We start from the raw sequence: 26,560 nt of genomic DNA, 5'->3' as shown, positions 1-26,560 counted from the left end.
GAAGGTCATAAAACGTATGTGCAACGCCAACGAAGACTAAATCCTAATATGCAAGATGTAGTTAAGAAAGAGATTATTAAACTGCTAGATGCAGGTTTGATATATCCAATTTCTGATAGTCCATGGGTAAGCCCAGTTCAATGCGTACCTAAGAAGGGTGGCATGACTGTCATTACAAATGAGAAAAATGAGCTTATTCCTACTAGGACTGTAACAGGATGGCGTGTATGTATTGATTATAGAAAATTAAATGACGCCACCAGAAAAGATCACTTTCCCTTACCTTTCATAGATCAAATGTTGGAAAGATTAGCCGGAAATAGTTACTATTGTTTTCTAGATGGATTTTCCGGATATTTTCAAATTCCAATAGCACCCGAGGACCAAGAGAAAACCACATTCACGTGCCCTTATGGTACTTTTGCTTACAAAAGAATGCCATTTGGACTTTGTAATGCCCCTGCAACCTTTCAAAGGTGTATGATGGCGATTTTTCATGACATGATAGAAGAATGCATGGAAGTATTCATGGATGACTTTTCAGTCTTCGGTGATACATTTAAATCATGTCTAGTTAATCTGGAACGAATGCTAATTAGATGCGAAAAATCAAATCTAGTACTTAATTGGGAGAAATGCCATTTCATGGTTAAAGAAGGCATCGTTCTTGGACATAAAATTTCAAAAGAAGGAATTGAAGTGGATAGAGCTAAAGTAGATGTAATTGCTAAACTTCCACATCCCACAAATGTTAGAGGAGTTAGGAGTTTTCTAGGGCATGCCGGTTTTTACCGACGTTTCATAAAAGATTTTTCTAAAATTGCCACTCCTATGAATAAACTCCTAGAAAAGGATGCGCCATTCATCTTTTCAGATGAATGTATCAAATCTTTTAATATTCTTAAAGAAAAACTCACTAATGCACCGATCATGATAACACCAAATTGGAATCTACCATTTGAACTAATGTGCGATGCAAGTGATTTTGCAATGGGAGCCGTTTTAGGACAAAGGATTGAAAAACGATTTCAACCTATATATTATGCTAGTAAGACATTACAAGGAGCACAAACGAACTATACAACTACTGAAAAAGAACTCCTTGCTATTGTCTTTGCTTTTGACAAATTTCGATCATATCTCGTTCTAGCAAAAACGGTGGTCTATACCGACCATTCTGCTCTTAGATACCTATTTTCAAAACAAGATGCTAAACCAAGATTAATCCGTTGGATCTTACTCTTACAAGAGTTTGATATTGAAATCCGAGATAAAAAAGGAGCAGAAAATCTCGCCGCTGATCATCTTTCTCGTCTTGAAAATCCCGAATTAGAAGTTCTGAATGAATCGGCCATACAAGACAACTTTCCTGATGAATATCTATTGAAGATAGATTATAAAGAAATCCCATGGTTTGCAGACTATGCAAACTACTTAGTTTGTGGATTCCTTGAAAAAGGATTATCGTACCAAAGACGAAAGAAATTCTTCAGTGATATAAAACACTATTTCTGGGAAGATCCACATCTGTTTAAAAGTTGTCCCGATGGAATAATACGCCGATGTGTATTTGGAGATGAAGCTAGTAAAATTTTAAACCATTGTCACACAGGACCAACAGGAGGGCATTATGGGCCTCAACTAACAGCAAGAAAAGTTTATGAAGCTGGATTCTATTGGCCTACAATTTACAAAGACGCACACCTTCTTTGCAAATCCTGTGATGCATGTCAAAGGGCCGGAAAAATAAGTCAACGTGATGAAATGCCACAAAATGTCATCCAAGTATGTGAAGTATTTGACATTTGGGGTATTGACTTTATGGGTCCATTTCCAAAATCTCATAATAATCTATATATACTCGTAGCCATTGATTATGTATCTAAATGGGCGGAAGCACAAGCCCTCCCAACTAACGATGCACGAGTTGTAGTCAACTTTTTGAAACGTCTTTTTGCAAGGTTTGGAACACCGAAAGCTTTAATAAGTGATCGGGGTACTCATTTCTGTAATAATCAACTTGAGAAAGTTCTTAAAAGATATGGAGTAACTCATAAAATCTCCACCGCATATCATCCACAAACAAGTGGACAAGTTGAAAATACCAACCGAGCTTTAAAACGTATTCTAGAGAAAACCGTAGGATCAAATCCGAAGGAATGGTCCATTAAATTGGAGGATGCACTCTGGGCTTTTAGAACAGCCTACAAAACTCCAATTGGAACCACACCTTTTAGACTTGTGTATGGAAAAGCATGTCATCTTCCAGTAGAAATTGAACACAAAGCATTTTGGGCTTTGAAGACATGTAATCTTGATTTACATGAAGCCGGACGTCTACGATTAAGTCAACTAAACGAATTAGAAGAATTAAGACATGAAGCATACGAAAATTCGTTAATCTATAAAGAAAGAACGAAGAAATGGCATGATAAAAGAATCAGAAGTTCAAAAGAATTTAAAGAAGGAGACAGAGTTCTTCTTTTCAATTCACGATTCAAGCTATTTCCTGGAAAATTGAAATCAAGATGGTCTGGACCATTCATAGTCAAAAGAGTTTTCCCATACAGAACGATAGAATTAATAAATTCAAATGGGATTGAATTTAAAGTTAATGGTCACAGAGTTAAACATTACATACATGGTCCGATGGAAGTCGACAACGAAGTTAATCACAATTTCGACACCACAGCTAACTAAGTGTGGGGAGAATCAAGTCTGTAAAGGATAATATGTATTTCTGTTAGAGTTAGATTGTCTGTTTTCGTGTAGTTCTCGAAAATGGAACACGTATGGTCTTTCCCTAGCAGACCTTAAAGAACTAGCCTTCTCCCCCCATTCTGAATTTTTATTTTTTTAGGTTTTTACGAAATGAAGACTGCCTGTGAACTAAACCATGGTCTAATGCTACACGCTTTGATCACTAAAAGAAATAATGACATACTACCGAGTGAATTAGTATCAGTAATCAGAGAAAGAATGGACGGAGTTAGAAAAGGATCCAGATGCGAAGATAATAAGTTACAATTTGGTAAAGGAAAATCAAAATCCGCAGCGAAAAGAAGAGCACGACACCTAGAAAAATGTCACAAATGTGGAAAATGGTCACATGGAGGTAAATGTTCAAATAATCAAACCTATTCAAATACCGAATTTGTTACTTTATGCAGAGACGGACCGTTCATATGTTTAGAAGAAAAGACAATGAATGCTCGAGGTTACGCCTATGCAGCCATGGAAGACCAATTAAACCGATTATCTTATGAATATAATAGATCATATAACTAAGAAATCTATTTCACAGGTATGTCTGTACAGTTTTTATTTTTATTTTTATTTTTAACCTTTTGATAATAAACGCTAATTTGTTCGCTAAAAAGTATTAAATTGGTATTGAATAAAATTAGGTTTGGCGACCGAAATTATTGATATCGTTCAAAAATTTATTACATCACTGCGAAATTTAACGTTTATTCTTAAGGTATAAATATCTTTAATCAATCAACCCAAAATATTTCAAAAATTCGTCATGAGTCAAATTAGGTCTTGGAACCGAAATTACTTTACCGAAAAGAGGGGCGCATATTTTTGATAATATTTGATTGATTAAAGTGAGATAAAAATACAAAAAGATTTTTAATTTTATTTTTACCATATTTAAAATTAATATTTAAATCTTAAATTAATATTGTAAACTTTGTAAAAACAATATTTTTAAAATTGTAAATATTTGAAAAATTAATATAAGTTTGGTGTGAATTTATAATATGAATTTTTAAATTAAGTTTGGTGTGAATTTTTAATTTTTAAAATATGAATTTTAATTTTATGCATTTTAAATTTTGAGTTTGGTGTGAATTTTTAATATTAATTTTGAATTTTATATTTATGTTGTGTGAATTTAAAAACAAAAATTTACTTTATCTCATTAAGTTAAGAATATGATTTTTAAAATTCGTCGTAAGTTGAAGACTAGGTCTTTGAACCGAAATTGCTTTACCCGAGGGAGGGACGAGAACTTTTATTATCATTATTTTTAATCTTATTGATTTAAAGTATGCCAAAAACATTAAAAAACCCAAAAATCTTAGCTTTTAAAACAATCGCTACAAAAAGACAAATTTTAAAATTTTGTCGAAGGACGGACTAGGACATCGATCCGAAACGACCTCGTCCTAAATAACAAGGGAAACAAAATTTTAAAAATTAATTTCTTAATTATTTTATAAGTTAAAAAAAAAAAAAAAAAAAAAAAAAAAAAAGGGTAAACTCCGCGACTCGCGGAGTTTTCAGTACAAAACCTCCGCGACTCGCTGAGGGTCCAAAACCCAGAAAAAAAATAAAAGAGCTGCTCGATCAGTTTACCTCCCCCACACAAAAACACCCAAATACAGCTCGAAAAAGAACCCGAAAATACACCCAAAAACACTCCAAAAATCTCAATTTTTAACCGTTAATCACCAAATTTTTTGCTAAAATCATATTGAGAAGGATGATATCTAGGAACTACTCAAGAAAAACGGTAAATTTCTACACCTAAACACCATTTAATTCGAATTTTAGTGTTCTTGAGCTAATTTTTACCCAATTTGATTTTGATGCTTTTTAGTGTAATTAGACTTAAATTGTTTATGTATTATGCTTGTATAACCTAGATTGATGCTGTTTAACATGATTAGAAGCCTTAAACTTCAAATTTTGAATAATCTAGGGTTTGTGTTCTTGAGCAATTTGGGGCTTTTTGATATAAACAGGTTATGGCCGATTTTTGTCATGAATTGTTGCTAAATTGAGTAGTGTAACATGTCTAGGTAGTTAAATGATCCAAACTTTGAGCCTAAACATGATTTTGAGAATTAAAGTGGACTTTTTCAAGTCCAAAATTCATGAACTTGATTTTTGAAAGATAATGCCATTTGAGACTTGTTTATTTGCTAGTAATGATTATTTTGACATGTTATTTGAGTTGAATGCTTATGAACTTGGCGAAAATTTTCGTATATGCTTATTTGAAAAAGTGTAGATTTGATAAAAATGTGAAAATAAGCTTAAGTTTGATATAAATTGATAATGTCATTGTAATTATTTTGATTGATGATTTTGCTGACACTAATGCATATTTGGATGCACAAAATTTGTGTTTGATGTGTTTTGCAGAATGAAAGGGGTGAATCTTCATCCCAAGCCCGTCATGCTCCTGCTGAGAACTTGGAACAACAGGAGGTAGATAACTACTACAAGCAGGATGTACCTCATCCAGTCATGACCTTTTCAGATATGCACTTGGAACAGTTGCACCCGAACCTGCGATTTGACAGACTTTGGATAGATTATCCAAAATATCAACGGGGTTTGCATACTCTTCATTCCAAGGTTGTTGAGGTACCGAGGGTCATAGAATGGGGACCCTTGGAAGCTGTAGAATTGGCCGGGCCAATTAGGGAATTACTGGTACAGAGGTATGGTAATTCTTCTTTTAATGACTGGATATGTTTATTCACCATACGCAGACCTGTGTATAAAGTATGGTGTGAAGAGTTGTTATGTAGTATAGAGTTGAATGATCGGGTAGCTAGTTTAACCGATCGTTCTTTTATTAGATTTTTATTAGGCGGTTCGATGCGCCACATGTCTTTACTGGACATGGCTCAGGCTTTACGTATATACACGCCTGAGGAATTAGCGTCTGCCGATTGTAGAGGATTGATACTAAACGGTAGGAAAATAGATGAAAATTTTGATACACACGGTGTGTGGAGTCAAATGACAAGCCATCACCGTTTTAAAGGGGGAAACTACTCTTATTTGGATATAGATAGAGCCGAATTAAGAGTGATACATAGGTTTTTAGCTAATTCGATTACACAAAGGGGTAAAAACAAAGAAAAGGTAAATGAACAAGATTTGTTTTACCATATGTGTATTCGAGACCCACACAGCGCTGTAAGTATACCATATTGTGTGGGTTATTATTTATCAGCTATGGTTCGAGGGATGCGTCCACATAGCATAATAGGAGGTGGTATTTTTATTACTTTGATTGGTGAATATCTCGGTGTGGATATAAGTCGGGGGGGATTATTAGTAGAAGAGCCGGAACCCCGCGACACTATAGGTTTAAATGTATACCATGGTGCTAAAGTTTTGAAGCGGCGAAATAACGCCGCAGTACGATACAATGGTAGACATCCACAGGTAGAGAGAAACCAGGAACAAGGTAATGTAGGAGGGGGGAATGAGATGCAAGAAATGCATAGGTTTATAGCTTCTCAGGAATACGAAAATGCTAGACAGAGAGCATTTGAAGATTGGCAAGTTCATCAGAACCAGATCATAGCGCATTGCCAACATATAGGTAGAAACTATATTCCTACACCGAAACCCGTCTTCCCTCCTTGGTCGATAGAGATGCAGCCACCATATCCTACGTATGACCCTGCCGAAGCATTCTATAGCACTTATGGTTATGCGTGGAACCCCTATTGGTACCAATATCATCCTTAGTTTACTTATTTTTATTTTTATTTTATAATTTGTAATTATTGATATGTTTAATACTTTTGTTAATATTGTAATCATTTTTATAATTATCTAACTTTTATTCTTAGATTTTAATAATTTTTGAATGTGGGGTAATATACCAAACTTCAAAAATATGTATATATGTTTGCAGTTTATCTTATGTACACAACAGGGTAAAACAACGCATTTTCAAAGACTGGCATTAAGTTCAGCAAAAGCAACTAATTTTGACGACAAGATGCAAAATATATGTGAAATAACAACAAGACGGAATGAACAAATGATGTGCACCATTTATCATTCAGCAAACAAACGCCAATATATTTGGAAACTTTGGTAAAAATTTAATCATTTTCACACAAATCACCCTCATTAATTTAAATTGTTACTGATTTCTTGCAAATGAGGGCATTGTAAGATCTTAAGTGTGGGAAGGGGTTAAATTCTTTCGGATTTTAAAAAATTTTATATTAAACACTTGGTTACCATTAAAATACTAGTAAAGCAGTAGTTGTATTAGAATCTAGTGCTCTCTGAAAAAAAAAAGAACAGCCCTAGTCTTATATACTGACTACCCAATTCTAGTAAAATTTTTCAAAATTTTCAAATAAATGAATTCAAAATCATGTTTATACATATTTATGAACGATAAAACTAGGTTTTAACACCGAAATTATTGTTACCTCGGAAAGGACATAAATTGAGAAACAAACTAAAATGTTAAAATTCATTTAAAATGGAATAGAGGACGATAAAAAGAAAAATAAAAAGCCAAGTGTGGGAAAATTTACCAAGTTATTTTAAACATATGCCACATATATTTGTAACAAATAACTGAAAATACTTTTGCTTTGGACTAAACTAAACTGTTTTACCCGATGAAAGAAAAGAAGAGATGGATCTACACGATGAATCAATTCCATCATTAAAAGGAAGTAAAGTCTTCCGAAAAAGACACGCGCTTCTTGATTTAGGTCATGAAGTTGTCGTCCAGACCAGCTGTAGGTTGACGAAAAATCTAGAAAAGTCATCACTAAAATCAGCAGGAAATCCACGGACCTCAGCATCAAACAGGGTCGCCAAGTGGTCAGATTTATCCTAACCATGAGAAGGATTTATCTCGTACAATGGGGAGGCACCGTGCAAATTAGCTGGATAAGACTAATGAATCAGATCCCCAGAAAGGATAATCTCCTTAAAGATTAAAAATCAGCTTTTAAGACTGATATTACTCAATCCTAGAGATTGACCTTAAAGATTGAGAATTCAAACTCATGGAATTCAATGATATCTAAACTCGAGCTTAAACGAGAAAATATTTTGATCAAAAATACAAACCGATTTGTTTTCTGAAAACCCTATTTTCAATGCGTTCATTACCATTGAACGTAGAATCCTAGGAATTCACCTGGAATTCATTAGGTCACCTGAACTAAATCGGGTATCAACCGTAAGAACGGTGGTTGCATAGTGGTCAAAGACATGACCTTGTGCCAGACCGAAAAAATTATAAGGATGAGCTTTACTATTGCTCCTACCAAGGATAGTAATTGCGTCCGACACGTTATAGACCATAATCAAAAGCATGTCACGGGACATTGCCTTAACAGTTGCTTGTTCAACGCTTTCCTTTACAACCGGACGGTAGTTTGCCGATAGGTAATATACGGAACAAGTAAACTGGACGTGTTGCTTTCCAAATACAAGGTTAGCAAGTGGGTGACACAAAACCGCAAGTTTTGAGCTAAAATTTTCAAATCTGAAACCCACCAAACCCACAAAAATATTTTGCAAACACCGGTAAAGGGTTATTCCGGAAAACTTATCTAGGGTAAAAACTAGATTTCAAAAGATCAAATGTTTTCATAAAGATCCAATTTCCTTAATGGATCTAAATTTTTATAGTCATGTGGGACTGTAAACCATATCGTTACTACCATTGTTTATACCGCCATATAGAAATCACTGATGTACAAAGTGTGAAGAATAAAGAAGTGATTCTAGTATTTCAAGACGATATTGCTTGAGGACAAGCAACGCTCAAGTGTGGGAATATTTGATAATGCTAAAAACGAACATATATTTCATAGCATTATTCCTCAAGAAAGACAAGCTTTTAGTTGCAATTGTTCTATTTACAAGTGATATTCGTTTAAATAATAAAAGGTGAAGACAAAAGACAGATTCGACGAATTGAAGACGCAAACGACCAAAAAGCTCAAAAGAACAAAAGACAATCAAAAAGGTTCCAATTATTGATAAGAAACGTCTCGAAATCACAAGAGTACAAGATTCAAAACGCAAAGTACAAAATATTAAATTGTACGCGAGGACGTTCGAAAATCCGGAACCGGGACCAGAGTCAACTCTTAACGCTCGACGCAACGGACTAAAAATTACAAGTTAACTATGTATATAAATATAATATAATATATAATTAATTATATTAATTATATATATATTATATATATATATTAAAAACCGTCGGCAGCCAGAAACTCTAAGGGTGTGAACTGTAAATACCTCTCCGCGACTCGCGGAGTTTTAAGGCCATTTTGCCGCGAGTCGCGGAGCCCCAATTTTCAACCCTGGCTATAAAGCAACCCGAATTCTGATCAAAATTATCATCTTATTTTCTCAATCTCTCTCTCAATATATACGTAATATATTTATATTTATAATTTATATTTTAATTTTAATTATAATTCTAATAATAAGGGTATGTTAGCGAATGTTGTAAGGGTGTAAGTCGAAATTCTGTCCGTGTAACGCTACGCTATTTTTAATCATTGTAAGTTATGTTCAACCTTTTTATATTAATGTCTCGTAGCTAAGTTATTATTATGCTTATTTAAAACGAAGTAATCATGATGTTGGGCTAATTACTAAAATTGGGTAATTGGGCTTTGTACCATAATTGGGGTTTGGACAAAAGAACGACACTTGTGGAAACTAGACTATGGGCTATTAATGGGCTTTATATTTGTTTAACTAAATGAAAGTTTGTTAATGTTAATATAAAGATTTACAATTGGGCGTCCCTATAAATTACCATATAAACTCGATCGGACACGATGGGCGGGGTATTTATATGTACGAATAATCGTTCATTTAACCGGACACGGGAATGGATTAATAGCCACTAGAATAATTAAAACAGGGGTGAAATTACATTCAAGGGTAATTGGTGTAATTGTTAACAAAGTAGTAAAACCTTGGTTTACACGCAGTCGATAACCTGGTGTATTCATTAAACAAAGTATTAAAACCTTGTTACAATTCGAATCCCCAATTAGTTGGAATATTTATCTTCGGGTATAATAATAATTTGACAAGGACACTTGCAATTTATATTTATGACTGATGGACTGTTATGGACAAAAACCAGACGGACATATTGAATAATCCAGGACAAAGGACAATTAACCCAAGGGCATAAAACTAAAATCAACACGTCAAACATCATGATTACGGAAGTTTAAATAAGCATAATTCTTTTATTTCATATTTAATTTCCTTTATTTTATATTTAATTGCACTTCTAATTATCGCACTTTTATTTATTGTTATTTTATTTAATCGCACTTTTATTCGCAATTTCATTATCGTTATTTACTTTACGCTTTAATTTAAGTCTTGTATTTATTTTATATTTTACATTAGGTTTTAACTGCGACTAAAGTTTTAAAATCGACAAACCGGTCATTAAACGGTAAAAACCCCCCTTTATAATAATAATATCACTTATATATATATTTGTATTTTTATAAAAGTAAACTAATATAGCGTTGAGCTTTGTTTAAAGATTTCCCTGTGGAACGAACCGGACTTACTAAAAACTACACTACTGTACGATTAGGTACACTGCCTATAAGTGTTGTAGCAAGGTTTAAGTATATCCATTCTATAAATAAATAAATATCTTGTGTAAAATTGTATCGTATTTAATAGTATTTCCTAGTAAAATATAAGCTATTTTATATACACCTCGCACTTCATCAAGAACCCATTCGAGTAAAATCTCTGAATATAATGATTCACAATAACCTTACTACTCAAATAAAGGAGGCGCAACAAGGAGTTTTAAAAGAAGGAAATTTAAAGGATGAAATACCCAAAGGATCGGAGAAGCATCTTAATATTCGGGAAGACGGAACCCGGTATAGGGCTGAAAGGATTTGGGTACCAAAATTTGGAGATATGAGAGAAATGGTACTTAGAGAAGCTCGTAAAACCAGATACTCAATACATTCTGGAACGGGGAAGATGTACAAGGATCTCAAGAAACATTTTTGGTGGCCGGGTATGAAAGCCGATGTTGCTAAATACGTAGGAGAATGTTTGACGTGTTCTAAGGTCAAAGCTGAGCATCAGAAAGCATCAGGTCTACTTCAACAACCCGAAATCCCGGAATGGAAATGGGAAAACATTACCATGGATTTCATCACTAAATTGCCAAGGACTGCAAGTGGTTTTGATACTATTTGGGTAATAGTTGATCGTCTCACCAAATCAGCACACTTCCTGCCAATAAGAGAATATGACAAGATGGAGAAGTTAGCACGACTGTATTTGAAGGAAGTCGTCTCCATACATGGAATACCAATCTCTATTATCTCTGATAGGGATGGCAGATTTATTTCAAGATTCTGGCAGACATTACAGCAAGCATTAGGAACTTGTCTAGACATGAGTACTGCCTATCATCCATAAACTAATGGGCAGAGTGAAAGGACGATACAAATGCTTGAAGACATGCTACGAGCATGTGTTATTGATTTCGGAAACAGTTGGGATCGACATCTACAGTTAGCATAATTTTCCTACAACAACAGCTACCATTCAAGCATTGAGATGGCGCCGTTTGAAGCACTTTATGGTAGAAAGTACAGGTCTCTGATTTGTTGGAGTGAAGTGGGGGATAGACAGATTATGGGTCCAGAGATAATACAAGAAACTACCGAGAAGATCATCTAAATTCAACAACGGTTGAAAACCGCCCAAAGTCGACAAAAGAGCTACGCTGACATTAAAAGAAAAGATATAGAATTTGAAATTGGAGAGATGGCCATGCTTAAAGTTGCACCTTGGAAAGGCGTTGTTCGATTTGGTAAACGAGGGAAATTAAATCCAAGGTATATCGGACCATTCAAGATTATTGATCGTGTCGGACCAGTAGCTTACCGACTTGAGTTACCTCAAAAACTCGCGGCTGTACATAACACTTTCCACGTCTCAAATTTGAAGAAATGTTTTGCTAAAGAAGATCTCACTATTCCGTTAGATGAAATCCAAATCAACGAAAAACTTCAATTCATCGAAGAACCCGTCGAAATAATGGATAGTGAGGTTAAAAGACTTAAGCAAAACAAGATACCAATTGTTAAGGTTTAATGGAATGCTCGTAGAGGACTCGAGTTCACCTGGGAACGAGAAGATCAGATGAAGAAGAAATACCCGTATTTATTTCTAGAAGATACGTCAACACCTCCAACTGCTTAAAATTTCGGGACGAAATTTATTTAACGGGTAGGTACTGTAGTGACCCGAACTTTTCCATGTTTATATATATATATTAAATGAAATTGTTATTTACATGATTAAGTGTTTTCAACATGTTAAGCAATCAAATTTGTTAAGACTTGATTAATTGAAATAGGTTTCATATAGACAATTGACCACCCAAGTTGACCTGTGATTCACGAACGTTAAAACTTGTAAAAACTATATGATGACATATATATGGTTATATATATAGTTAACATGATATTATGATAAGTAAACATATCATTAAGTATATTAACAATGAACTACATATGTAAAAACAAGACTACTAACTTAATGATTTTGAAACGAGACATATATGTAACGATTATCGTTGTAACGACATTTAATGTATATATATCATATTAAGAGATATTCATACATCATAATATCATGATAATATAATAATTTAAAATATCATTTGATATTATAAACATTGGGTTAACAACATTTAACAAGATCGTTAACCTAAAGGTTTCAAAACAACACTTACATGTAACGACTAACGATGACTTAACGACTAAGTTAAAATGTATATACATGTAGTGTTTTAATATGTATTCATACACTTTTGAAAGACTTCAAGACACTTATCAAAATACTTCTACTTAACAAAAATGCTTACAATTACATCCTCGTTCAGTTTCATCAACAATTCTACTCGTATGCACCCGTATTCGTACTCGTACAATACACAGCTTTTAGATGTATGTACTATTGATATATACACTCCAATGATCAGCTCTTAGAAGCCCATGTGAGTCACCTAACACATGTGGGAACCATCATTTTGCAACTAGCATGAAATATCTCATAAAATTACAAAAATATGAGTAATCATTCATGACTTATTTACATGAAAACAAAATTACATATCCTTTATATCTAATCCATACACCAACGACCAAAAACACCTACAAACACTTTCATTCTTCAATTTTCTTCATCTAATTGATCTCTCTCAAGTTCTATCTTCAAGTTCTAAGTGTTCTTCATAAATTCTACAAGTTCTAGTTTCATAAAATCAAGAATACTTCCAAGATTGCTAGCTTACTTCCAATCTTGTAGAGTGATCATCCAACCTCAATAAATCTTTCTTATTTACAGTAATATATCTTTCTAATATAAGGTAATACTCATATTCAAACTTTGATTCAATTTCTATAACTATAACAATCTTATTTCGAGTGGAAATCTTACTTGAACTTATTTTCGTGTCATGATTCTACTTCAAGAAATTTCAAGCCATCTAAGATCCTTTGAAGCTAGATCCATTTATCTCTTTTCAAGTAGGTTTATCCACAAAACTTGAGGTAGTAATGATGATTATAACATCATTCAATTCATACATATAAAGCTATCTTATTCGAAGGTTTAAACTTGAAATCACTAGAACATAGTTTAGTTAATTCTAAACTTGTTCGCAAACAAAAGTTAATCCTTCTAACTTGACTTTTAAAATTAACTAAACACATATTCTATATCTATATGATATGCTAACTTAATGATTTAAAACATGGAAACACGAACAACACCGTAAAACTGGACATACGCCGTCGTAGTAACATCGCAGGCTGTTTTAGGTTTGATAATTAAAAACTATGATAAACTTTGATTTGAAAGTTATTCTTCTGGGAAAATGATTTTTCTTATGTACATGAAACTATATCCAAAAATCACGGTTAAACTCAAAGTGAAAGTATGTTTTTCAAAATGGTCATCAAGACGTCGTTCTTTCGACTGAAATGACTACCTCTTACAAAAACGACTTGTAACTTATATTTCTGACTATAAACCTATACTTTTTCTATTTAGATTCATAAAATAGAGTTCAATATGAAACCATAGCAATTTGATTCACTCAAAACGGATTTAAAATGAAGAAGTTATGGGTAAAACAAGATTGGATATTTTTTTATTTTTGTAGCTACGGGAAATATTAACAATTCTATACAAATCATATCCTAGCTAACTTATATTGTATTATACATGTATTCTAATATATTATGTAATCTTGGGATACCAAAGACACGTATGCAAATGTTTTGACATATCATATCGACCCATGTATATATATTATTTGGAACAACCATAGACACTCTATATGCAGTAATGTTGGAGTTAGCTATACAGGGTTGAGGTTGATTCCAAAAATATATATACTTTGAGTTGTGATCTAGCCTGAGACGTGTATACACTGGGTCGTGGATTGATTCAAGATAATATATATCGATTTATTTCTGTACATCTAACTGTGGACAACTAGTTGTAGGTTACTAACGAGGACAGCTGACTTAATAAACTTAAAACATCAAAATGTATTAAAAGTGTTGTAAATATATTTTGAACATACTTTGATATATATGTACATATTTGTTATAGGTTCGTGAATTGACCAGTGGCCAAGTCTTACTTCCCGACGAAGTAAAAATCTGTGAAAGTGAGTTATAGTCCCACTTTTAAAATCTAATATTTTTGGGATGAGAATACATGCAAGTTTTATAAATGATTTACAAAATAGACACAAGTATGTGAAACTACATTCTATGGTTGAATTATCGAAATCGAATATGTCCCTTTTTATTAAGTCTGGTAATCTAAGAATTAGGGAACAGACACCCTAATTGATGCGAATCCTAAAGATAGATCTATTGGGCCTAACAAACCCCATCCAAAGTACCGGATGCTTTAGTACTTCGAAATTTATATCATATCCGAAGAGTATCCCGGAATGATGGGGATATTCTTATATATGCATCTTGTTAATGTCGGTTACCAGGTGTTCACCATATGAATGATTTTTATCTCTATGTATGGGATGTATATTGAAATATGAAATCTTGTGATCTATTGTTACGATTTGATATATATATGTTAAACCTATACCTCACCAACATTTTTTGTTGACGTTTTAAGCATGTTTATTCTCAGGTGATTATTAAGAGCTTCCGATGTCGCATACTTAAATAAGGACAAGATTTGGAGTCCATGCTTGTATGATATTGTGTAAAAACTGCATTCAAGAAACTTATTTCGTTGTAACATATTTGTATTGTAAACCATTATGTAATAGTCATGTGTAAACAGGATATTTTAGATTATCATTATTTGATAATCTACGTAAAGCTTTTTAAACCTTTATTGATGAAATAAAGGTTATGGTTTGTTTTAAAATGAATGCAGTCTTTGAAAAACGTCTCATATAGAGGTCAAAACCTCGCAACGAAATCAATTAATATGGAACATTTTTAATCAATTAGAACGGGACATTTCATAATGTGTATCCTCCTAAGCACATTATTTTCTTACCGACATCTCACGATGTTAGGTACTGTGGGAGGCATTGGCTTGACCAATCGCGGGGTAGCCCGTATGGTTCGTATGGTTCTTTGGTTCGAGGGTTTACCCTTCTCGCCTCATAGCTTCCACTCGTATCCACGTTTCATATATTTGAAGACATTATCAAGTTCGAGATTCTCTACATTTATTTGGATTACATATGGGGTACACTTTGTTCGAGTTATTATTATTGTGCCGATATTTTGTTGGGGATGTTGGAGATTTTGGGATATTAAGTGGAAGTCACATTGTTGATATGTTCTCTTTAAACCGTACCCACGCTAGTTTTTCTTTTGGTTCCTGTTCGTTGGTTCTACTTACACTTATGAAGACGTTCTCATTTAGTAGAAGATTATTTTTGAGTCGGATTTGCTTGAGGACAAACAAGACTCTAGTGTGGGGTGATTTGATATTGCACATTTCTCATATATTTATCATGGTAATATCCGTCATTTTTAGTCCATTCGGATACGGTTCTAGTTATTATTCGCGATTATTTGGAAGTTTATGATTTGAGAGCCGAGAAGTGTTATTTGATTGATTTATGGTGTTTGTGGCGCGTTTACAGCAGTTTCTATGTTATCGGGTTATTTTGGTTGTGATTTATTCAAGTTATAAGTAAAAATGGAGTAGAGTTGCTGTGTTCAGGTATGCGCCGCGCATCAGGCTGCGCACCGCGCAGTTCTACTTCAAAACAGATCAGGAGCTTTCAATTTTCGAGCACCATAATTTATGTGGAAGTGCACGCCGCGCGGAAGGATGCGCACCGCGCAAATGTACTTCGAATCAGATCAGGGATTTATCAATATTTCCAGGGTGTTTTATTTAGATGTGCGCGCCGCGTACTTATTTGCGCACCACGCGGAATAGGTCGGCCAGAAATTAGATTTTATAAATAGGGAGCAGTTTTTATCATGAGGGGTTATCTTTTTGGCAGCCGTTTTCTTCAGCTCTTAGGGCGATTTTTGGGCACTTTTGGGGAATTTCAAGGTTACTCTAACGCTCTAATCATTCCGCTATCAAGGATCAATTCAAGCAATAATCAAGATTCATTGTGTTAGGTTGATTCTTACTTATCATACAATGTTTACTCTATTATTTATTACTTTGATTTCTATTATTGCCATGGTTATTGGCTAAGTTATTTAATGTTTGTCTAGACTTATAAACCTTTGTATTGAATGCTACTTATCAGTTATTCTTTTAATTAATGATGATTTGATGTTTGAATTAAAGAACGATTCTTATTAAAGCTAGACTTTTCGATTCAATTGGTTGTGTATTTGTTTGATAGGACGAGAGTTCATCAATTTAATGCATAAATTTACAATTGGTTTGTCTTAATTGATTGTTTGCTTACTCGGAGACTGTTGCATTCAAAAGGCTAGAGAAATAGGGGTGAATTATACGCAACGAGAGTTGGTGTAATTGTAATTCGAGTCTTTATCTCAGTTGAGGTATTTGGTCACAATTAGGAGGTCTTAGGCTACGGGAAATTCCGTGTCGTGTAATCTTAATTGAAGTGTTTGCCTGCGGAATTCCAGGTGAACCGACTAGATAATTCACATAAGTTTGATAATAACTGGGGCTTATCTAAATGCATCCAATACTAGGTGTAAAAGGTCTAGACAAACATTCGTTCTCCTATTTGATTTCAACTATTTTATTTTTACTTGTCTGTTTGCTTTAAAGCTTAAAAATACCAAAAATATTGTTTTTCTTCGTTAATTATTTAAAGTTATCCTTGATTTGGCTAATCGTTAAATAGCCACCAACAAAACTATTTCGTACTTTCCATTTTCTTAGATTAACTTAGTTTACTTTTATTAGTTACAATCTTAATTCTCACGTTTAACTGTCCTTGGAACAAATACGGATTTACCAACTTTGTACTATTGCACGATCGGGTACACTGCCCGTTAGTGTGTAGTAATCCTTTTTACCGGTATTTTCCATTATAAATTATAGACGCAATTTTACACATCAAGCATCATCAGATCAAAGACATCTAGGACCAAACCGTATCCCATAATGCGAGACCTCTAGAAAACTCTCAATCAACCGATCCCACCCCTTCAAGTCCATAAGCCACAAGAATCGTCCAACGAGAACCCCTTCACGAGATCACGAAAAGAAAATCCGGTAACCAAAGCCTAGAAACACCCATCATCAACACGTCCACCCTAGAATCAACAGCCCGATGAATCTCCATATACGGACAGTCAAGAAACTACCGAGATACCTCCCCTGAAAACCTAGCCCAATCAGCTATGTCGGAAACAACGTCGAAACTTCCCGAAAAGCACAAATGACGAAGAGGGTGGAACATTCGAAACGAGAACAAAAGAAGCAGAAAAGGCGTGAAACACAGACGACACAAAAGACCAGGACCGAAACCAGTCAGATTACTAAAAAATTCAGCCATATTCCCACCCACAATCAAAACCGAAGCATAGAGAAAGATTAGGAACATGGATGGACAGAAAGAAAGAACAAAGAAAAAGGTGACGATGGTGCTCACCACCGCGCACAAAAAATCGGAAAGGACCCGACTAAATATTTAGACCACCGTCGGTCGCCGGACGAAGCAACAAAACACAGGTGACAAACAAAAGAAAAAAACACGCGTTTTTGAAAGAATATGAAAAACCTCCGTTCAACCGGAGGTAAAACTTCGAGTCCAAACCTCAATTCAGGAACTTAGCAGAGATCTAATGAAAAGGAAGCAAAAGGTAACCACGAAATAACCTGAAATCGCTGCAGAGTTTCCAACAGAAACTCGCCGCCTGCAACGATGAACAAATCGGAATCGTGGAGATCTCTACCGAAATAAAAACCACCGAAGAAAACCACGTCTACAAAAACGGATCCAAGTTAACCCTGCCCAAAACGCACTCGTCGGAGTATAGAAAATCCAAGACTATCGCCTCCTGTGACTGCCGTCCAAGAGGACCAACCCATCGGAAAAGCCTTAAACGATCAGAGAAGTTCATACATAAAGGTGAGATTGGAAGAAGGAAACAAAGCGGTAAAGCTTCATCGGATCACTGGCGAGATGCCGGTGACTGAAAAGACATATTAGTTGCACTAGAACCCTAGATATAAAATGGTGTACCGGAACCATAAATATAATAAAATACATTAATTTATAACAACAAACACATAACATTAATTAAATTCTTGTTTGTTTTTTCAATTGATAATCATCAAAACTAATGTACACGTTACAATTATACATATTATACATATATTATTATTATTATTATTAACCCTTATATACTAAATGTGGTGGCAATGGTTTAACCCTTATATACTAAAAGTGGTAGCAATTGTTGTAGTTTTAGTTATACCGGATTTTAGTTTTGAGTTTGCGTTCACATTACAAACGGTCCATCAACTTCGGTTATATTTACACAAAGACCCCTTAAGTTTACATTTTCTCAGGGGTTAAAAGTGTAAAAATATAATTTTATTAAAATAAAAGACACTAATTCCACCCGAATTTATAACGGGCTCTATCTTCTCGCTCGGTACGAGTTAAATTTTTTCGAGACCACCGTTCAATTACAAAAAATCTTACGAACCCAACGAGACTAACTATACGCGAAACGGACAATTTTTAAAAAAAACGCTAAATACAACGACAACCCGTATCTTACCGCTCGCCACGAGTTAAATTTTTTCAACGGCAGCGTCAAACTCGAAATAATTTTATGAACAAAACGAAACTAACCACGTTCGAAACGGACACTATTTAAAAAACGCTTAACACAACGACAACCCGTATCTTTCTGCTCGCCGCGAGTTAAATTTTCCGACAGCACCGTTGCACTCGAAAAAATTTATTGAACAAAACAAGACTAACTACGTTCGAAACGGATACTTTTTAAAAAACGCTTAACACAACGACATCTAAAACGGCGCTTAACACATGGACCGTGTTCCCATCTGTAAATACACAACGCTACGCTAAATATGAATATGCAGCCCGAAAGCCCCCGCCGCAACGCGCGGGCCGCTCCGGGCTAGTTGTATATAAACCAGAAACCTGATAATCTGAATCATAACATAAACTACTAATTGATTTTTATGGGTAGCCAAACTAATCATCATATAAAATAATCGATAATGTTTAAGGATAACAAAAACTAGAAGTATCTGATAAAATGAGGGTGCACTGATCATGTGCCACGAGGTCCTTTGTTGGCGGGGACTAAAAAGAAAGCGTGCTGATTCAGCATAAGCATATGGACGGCTAGGATTGAGTTTGTGGTTGGTGGGCTTTCGCTCCAAGTCAAACATCATGCGTCAGACATGCTATGCTCTCCGCGTCGGATTTTTTGACAGTGGATTCCCCATGCTTTATTATTTTTTCGTACAACATTTATATTTTTATATGAAAATTAAATTATTAGATTTATATTTTTTAACGAGTCGTAACGTTTCGTTTTTTTCCCGAAAAGTTACAAATTCACCTCACTACATGCAAACGTAATGCTCAAGGATCGACTCGCATTTGTGTGTTAACCTATAAACTGGTTCAATTTCATCAACTTTTCACTATGACTCGAAATAAGATGCAATTAACAAGCACACAAACACATCACGTAGTACGCAAGCGTTTTATGTGTTGCCCTATAAGCTAGTTTGATCTAGCTAACTTTTAACCATGACTCGAAAGAGCTGTAGCAACATGCAAATTTACCTTCTACTTCAGGTATTCGACAAAATTATCTCAACGATTTTTATATAAAATCAAGGTGTGATAACTTCAAATGCATCGCATTTGATGCTCTTTACCTTCAATATCAAATTCCATAATCAAGTTAATCCGCTAATGCGATAATCATTTGAAACTATTAACAAATATCGCATTCCATAATCAAAGGGGGGTTTTCTCCTGGATCGATTCAGGATTTAAATCCGGTCCGCCTGTCCCTCGGGATGATTAAAGGATCGAGTTCCTGTAATGCGATTCGAGTTTCCTCCCGAACGAGTGTGTGTGCAAATGATGAGTGTCGTTAAAAAAAAAAAAAAATCCACTAATTAGATATCCACTGATGTGTAGGATTTTTGAAGTGGGGCTTGTACATTAATTTGGCTCACAAGTTACCTAAACACTAATTCTCATCTATAAACATGGGTTGAAAACATATATCAAGGGCACCTCCTCCATGGCATGCGGCTTCCTTACGATCATCTCTATGATCTAAACACGCAATCTACACTAGGGTTTTTACCTTCGGCTTCGCGTAGGTGCCCACCGATTTACGCATAGCTATTTGCGCATGTTTTTGTGAACTTGTTTTTACGCAACATATTGAGGAGTTCAATATAATACTTGACAAAAATATCATACCGAACTCCTGGGACTTTGCGATGTAGGGTTTTTCAATTAGGGCTTGTACGTTGACTTGGTCCCCAAGTCGCCTATACCCTAATTCTCATCTATAAATATGGGTAAAAACCTACATCAATGGCACCTTGTCATGGCGTACGGTTATCATTCTTGCGCCTAACATTTGCTTCCTTATGATCGTCTTTATGATTAGAACACACAATCTACAATATGATTTTTACCTATGGCTCCTCGTAGAGTTTTTTCCCTCACTAACGACCGGCGCCGTCCATCAGCAGGTGGAAAATCCTTTAACCTCCCTTCCGAGATTATTTTCTCGACTAGATTAATCGTACCGAGCTTAATGCCGTTGAATTTGAAAAACTACACTATTGCACTCGAGCGTATTCTTATCCCCCTATGCCCCTGTAAGAATATGCTTGATCATCCACCGAAACTATAAACTTGACATCAACCTCTATGTATCGAGAATACAAACGCGAATACAAACTGAGCCCATTTCTTGAACATATCAAACTTAAATTCAACACGTGAGTATCGAATGCGATATAATTTTAAAAAACCGATCTTCATCTTCAACCCGCGTAAAATAAAATTCAACAGTGAATTAATACATGAATTTGAATTTGATTCCAGTTCACTATATCCATACAAAAATAAGTTCATGTAGTGGAGTTCAAGTAATTCATCCATAAACTATTCCAAATTGTTCAATCTAAGTCATGAAAAATTTAAAAATCCAAATTTGTGAATGCTTAGATACGTGCAATTTGGCCCGTAAATGTACAACTAAATGATTGAGTAATGCCTAATGAGATTAAGATTTATAATTTTGTGTTTGATCGATCAATTTTACGAAATTATTACTAATAAATCGAATTGATGATTACAAGGCTACACGCAAGGAATGCGTATTGCGTTTTGCGATCTACAGAGGGTAAATATACACACACAAAAAGTAAAAAAAATGGAAAATATTATAGTTCGTTAAGAAAGAAAACAATTTGCCATGTCCTCAGATTGGTCTACGTTTCTTTTAGAGCAGCATTTGAGGCGGATTATGCAACTGCGAGAGATGATTGCGTGAGTGGTTTAGTTCCCCTGCACGATCTCAAATTGCTGTTCAAAACAGAAAACTTCTATTTATTATAAGAAAGTATACTTATATTTATTCTAGTACATGTATATTTATTCTCAATTTTTATCAATTATTGATATTTTTTATGCTAATTTTTATAGCAAATCTTTCTTAGCGTTGGAAAAACAGAAACTTAATGTTGTTTGAGTGACAAGAAGGATATAAAACTGATTAGCCCTACAATTTTCAAAATTCACTGTAACCCATTTTGATACTTGACCCACCTATCCACAAGCTACACTTTCAGCTTTCAACTAATTTCATAAGCATTACGAGGTCTAAAATGCTTCATTTCACAACATATCTATATAAATTATAATTTTTCGAAAACTTTCAAATGTATCTGTTGAGTCCCCAAAATAATTAAGGATTTAATTATGACAAAACTGTAATTTATTTGCACTAAAATGTTATGTGCAGTCAGCACAAGTTTGTTTATGTATAGACAACAAATATTGCTGTGTCGAGTGTTTAGTTTGCTGCTCAGTATACCAGCACAAGGTAGACAGTGTTCTTCAATCAGCACAGGATGTGTACTCAGCAGCTCAAGAATATCAAGTGTCTCAGCAATGAAGAACCAGCACAGCTGGAATGCAGATTACTACACAAGACAGCTATGCTCCATTATAAGCATAGTAGTTTCCCGAGTGGTCTACATCAATTGTACTATTCAACAGAAGTCAAAGACAAAGTTGAACAGAAAAGGACACGCGTCGGCGGCTGACAAATGACCTTACAAGACCATGTGGGAAGGTAGAAGGTTAACGCATGTGCAGACATGTGTTATACTTTGTCAACACTTAGGGAACACAACATTCTATTTGTTTAATCAAATAGTGGTGCCAAACCGAAATGAGGTGTTCCTGCAAATAGCTACCAAAGAGGAAAGAGGAGAGCATGCTCTCTGATGCAGTTGTCCCCACAAGTACAGACATCCTATGTACCAGTGGACAATAGAACCATTACCCGGTTAATAGGACTACTATAAATTATTGTATCCACTATTGTAACAACTAGTGGTGTGGGTTTTTCTATTTAGAGTCAAAAACGTGTAATAGCTTTTAGTTTACCTCTTAGCTATATTCTAGGTAATCTGTATCAACCAACTATCATTCCGCCAAGGATAGTTGTGATTCTTTGTGATTCAATCAATAAAGAATAACCGTCGAAAATTACCTGTGACTCTATTTAATTTACATGTTTGAATACTAATCGTGTTTAACTGTTAAGTTAATTAAAAGAAATTGTATTCCCCCCCCCCCCCTCTCTAATACTCCTGTTGCTATCAAGGGACCAACAACTGGTATCAGAGCTTCAGTCTTGATAATTAATATCTTGGATCTGAATTCTTTCATGGCTGCATATTCAAATACAACTTACCTTGAAAATGGCTCATCCAATAGACCACTCAAATTTGATGAAGATGAGTATGAAACTTGGAAGGCAAAATTCATGCTTCACCTTGAGTCTATTGACCCACTCATACCTGGTATTGCCACAGATGGTCCATTTGTTCCCACTGAGACTATTGGTAGTGCTTCAGCTACAGCTGACACTCCTGCTGTTCCTGGCATAGAGGTTATTCTCACTCCTTCTAGATGAGATGCTGAGGATAAACGTTGTGTTGGACTTGACCCTAAAATCAGAACCCTGTTAGCTATAACTTTGCCTAACCCACTGTTCAAACTGATTAAGGAGAAAGGAAATGTCAAGCTTATGTTGGACTATCTAGATGTCACCTATGAGGGTATGTGTAACGACCCGTCAAAATCGCTATTGACGCGGCACGTTAATCATTGATTCCACAGTGAGGTTTTGACCTCTATATGATACGTTTTGATAAAATATTGCATTCATTAAAATAAGTGACTTTCTAAACATAGAAAGTTATAAACATGTGGGCAAGTGCTTAGGTATAAGCAAAACCCCGAAATACATAAGTCTTTAATTTACAGGTTGACATCACAGTCCAATTATTTATTACACAACGCAGTTTTATTTTGAATGCAATAAACTTTGTACAAAGCATGAGAGACTCCATGCAGGCAATAAGCACATCACAGCGGAAGCATTCTAAGGACCTGAGAATAAAACATGCTAAAAAGTCAACACGAATGTTGGTGAGTTATAGGTTTAATTGCTCGAGTCATAAACATATATAAAGATAGACCACAAGATTTCATCAAAAGTTTATCAATAGATTCTACGTAACAGAGCACCCTGGTAACTAAACTTAACGCTATAGTGATAATTACCCCATTCGTTTTAATACACGCAAACCAACGTGTCTTAAACTCAAATAACATACGTCCGTTAAAAGGCTAGCGCTCTAGCTCGGACGGGGATGTCAAGCCCTATGGATCCATATACAATTATTCGCGCCCACCAGTCCATATCCTATGTACTGGCAGCTACTAGTTACCAAAGCTAAGGGATTTCCGGTTTAACTCAGTGTAGAATTTAGTATGTACTTGTGTCTTATCGCGTTTAAAATAAATTGCATGTACTCTCAGCCCAAAAATATTTAAAGTATTTAAAAAGGGAGACTATAAACTCACAGTTCAATATTGCGATTCAATATTGTAGGCAAATTGCGTAGACGTAATGATGGTAGATGACTGTATGGTTGACCTTGGATTCAAGAACAATACCCCGAACAATACCCAATATTTTCTTAGCTTAAAGCGGTTTGAAACCCGAATTAAAACACCCTCGAATATACTTTATTATTATTAAACTTAAATTATAATTATAATTATAAATTAAAATTTAAGTTACAGATATATTTATGAAAAATATCGTCGAGCAAAACTGACCTTTTATAGTACTTTTCGATTTACTGTAGCTCATGCGATCGCATGAGTTTTCAGTGTTTTTGCCATGCGATCGCATGGCCGCCTTTTGCGTTTTTGTTTGCTAGTTCGTCGACATCAAATAGTGTTTACTGTAGCAAATAGTGTTTACTTTAGCAAATAATGTTACTGTAGCAAATAGTGTTTACTGTAGCAAATAGTGTTTACTGTAGCAAATAGTGTGTTACTGTAGCAAGTAATTTTTACTGTAGCAACTAGGGTTTTACTGTAGGAAAGTCGTTTTTACTTGTACATATATATATATATATATATATATATATATATATATATATATATATATATATATATATATATATATATATATATACATACATATAATTGTTCATGAATCGTTGAGAGTAGTCAAAGGTAATTGTATATATGAAACAGTTCTAAAATTTTGAGACTCAATCTAACAGACTTTGTTTAACGTGCCAAAATAATAAATCGTATAGAGAATTGGTTTAAATTAGTCGAAATTTTTCGGGTCATCACAGTACCTCCCCGTTAAAGAAAATTTCGTCCCGAAATTTTGAGTAGTACCTATTTCATGAGCGATATCAGTGAACAAATGTGGATACTTTTGCTTCATTTGATCTTCACGTTCCCAAGTAAACTCGGGTCCTCGTCTTGCGTTCCAACGAACTCTAACTATCGGTATTTTGCTTTGTTTTAATTGTTTGACCTTACGGTCCATGATTTCAACAGGTTCTTCGACAAAATGGAGTTTATCATTAATTCGTATTTCGTCAAGAGGAATTACGACATCCTCTTCAGCTAAACATTTCTTCAAATTTGACACGTGAAATGTGTCGTGAACACTACTAAGTTCTTGTGGTAGCTTTAATCGATAAGCAACTGCTCCAATTCTTTCGGTGATTTCAAAGGGTCCTACGTACCTAGGACTTAGCTTTCCTCGTTTACCGAATCGTACAACGCCTTTCCAGGGTGACACCTTCAACATGACTTTGTCGCCCACTTGAAATTCTAGCGGTTTTCTTCTTACATCAGCATAACTCTTTTGGCGACTCATGGCCGTTTTCAATCGCTGTTGTATTTGAATGATCTTTTCGGTGGTTTCATGAATAATTTCTGGTCCAGTAAGTTGTCTTTCTCCTACTTCACTCCAACAGATAGGAGATCTGCACTTTCTACCGTAAAGTGCTTCAAATGGCGCTGCGTTGATGCTCGTATGATAGCTGTTATTGTATGAAAATTCTGCCAACGGTAAGTGTAGATCCCAACTGGTTCCAAAGTCAATCACGCATGCCCGTAACATGTCTTCCAATGTTTGTATTGTTCTTTCACTTTGACCATCTGTCTGTGGGTGATAAGCGGTGCTCATATCTAATCGAGTTCCCAATGCTTTTTGTAATGACTGCCAGAAACGTGATGTGAATCGGGTGTCGCGATCAGATATGATAGAGATGGGTACACCATGCCTGGAAACTACTTCCTTCAAATATAGGCGTGCTAATTTCTCCATACTGTCTGTCTCCTTTATTGGTAGAAAGTGAGCTGATTTAGTTAGACGATCAACTATCACCCAAATAGTATCATGACTACTTGTAGTCCTTGGCAATTTCGTAATGAAATCCATGGTTATTCTTTCCCATTTCCACTGCGGAATTTTCGGTTGTTGCAGTAATCCTGACGGCTTTTGGTGCTCAGCTTTGATCTTTGCACACGTCAAACATTTGCTTACATAAGTAGCAATTTCTGTCTTCATATTAGGCCACCAATAAAACTTCTTGAGATCGTGGTACATTTTCCCGTTTCCTGGGTGAATTGAGTACCTCGTTTTGT

General features: G+C 34.9%; 1 pseudogene; it reads left to right on the top strand.

The window, feature by feature from the left end:
- Positions 1 to 1,821: 1,821 nt before the first annotated feature.
- Positions 1,822 to 26,560, top strand: part of LOC139854248 (uncharacterized) — a 126,892-nt pseudogene continuing 102,153 nt past the window's right edge.

This window comes from Rutidosis leptorrhynchoides, chromosome 6 (assembly GCF_046630445.1).
Source record: "Rutidosis leptorrhynchoides isolate AG116_Rl617_1_P2 chromosome 6, CSIRO_AGI_Rlap_v1, whole genome shotgun sequence".
Taxonomy (NCBI): domain Eukaryota; kingdom Viridiplantae; phylum Streptophyta; class Magnoliopsida; order Asterales; family Asteraceae; genus Rutidosis; species Rutidosis leptorrhynchoides.
The sequence above is the reverse complement of the archived record's forward strand: the minus strand, read 5'-3'. Positions and strand labels throughout refer to the sequence as shown.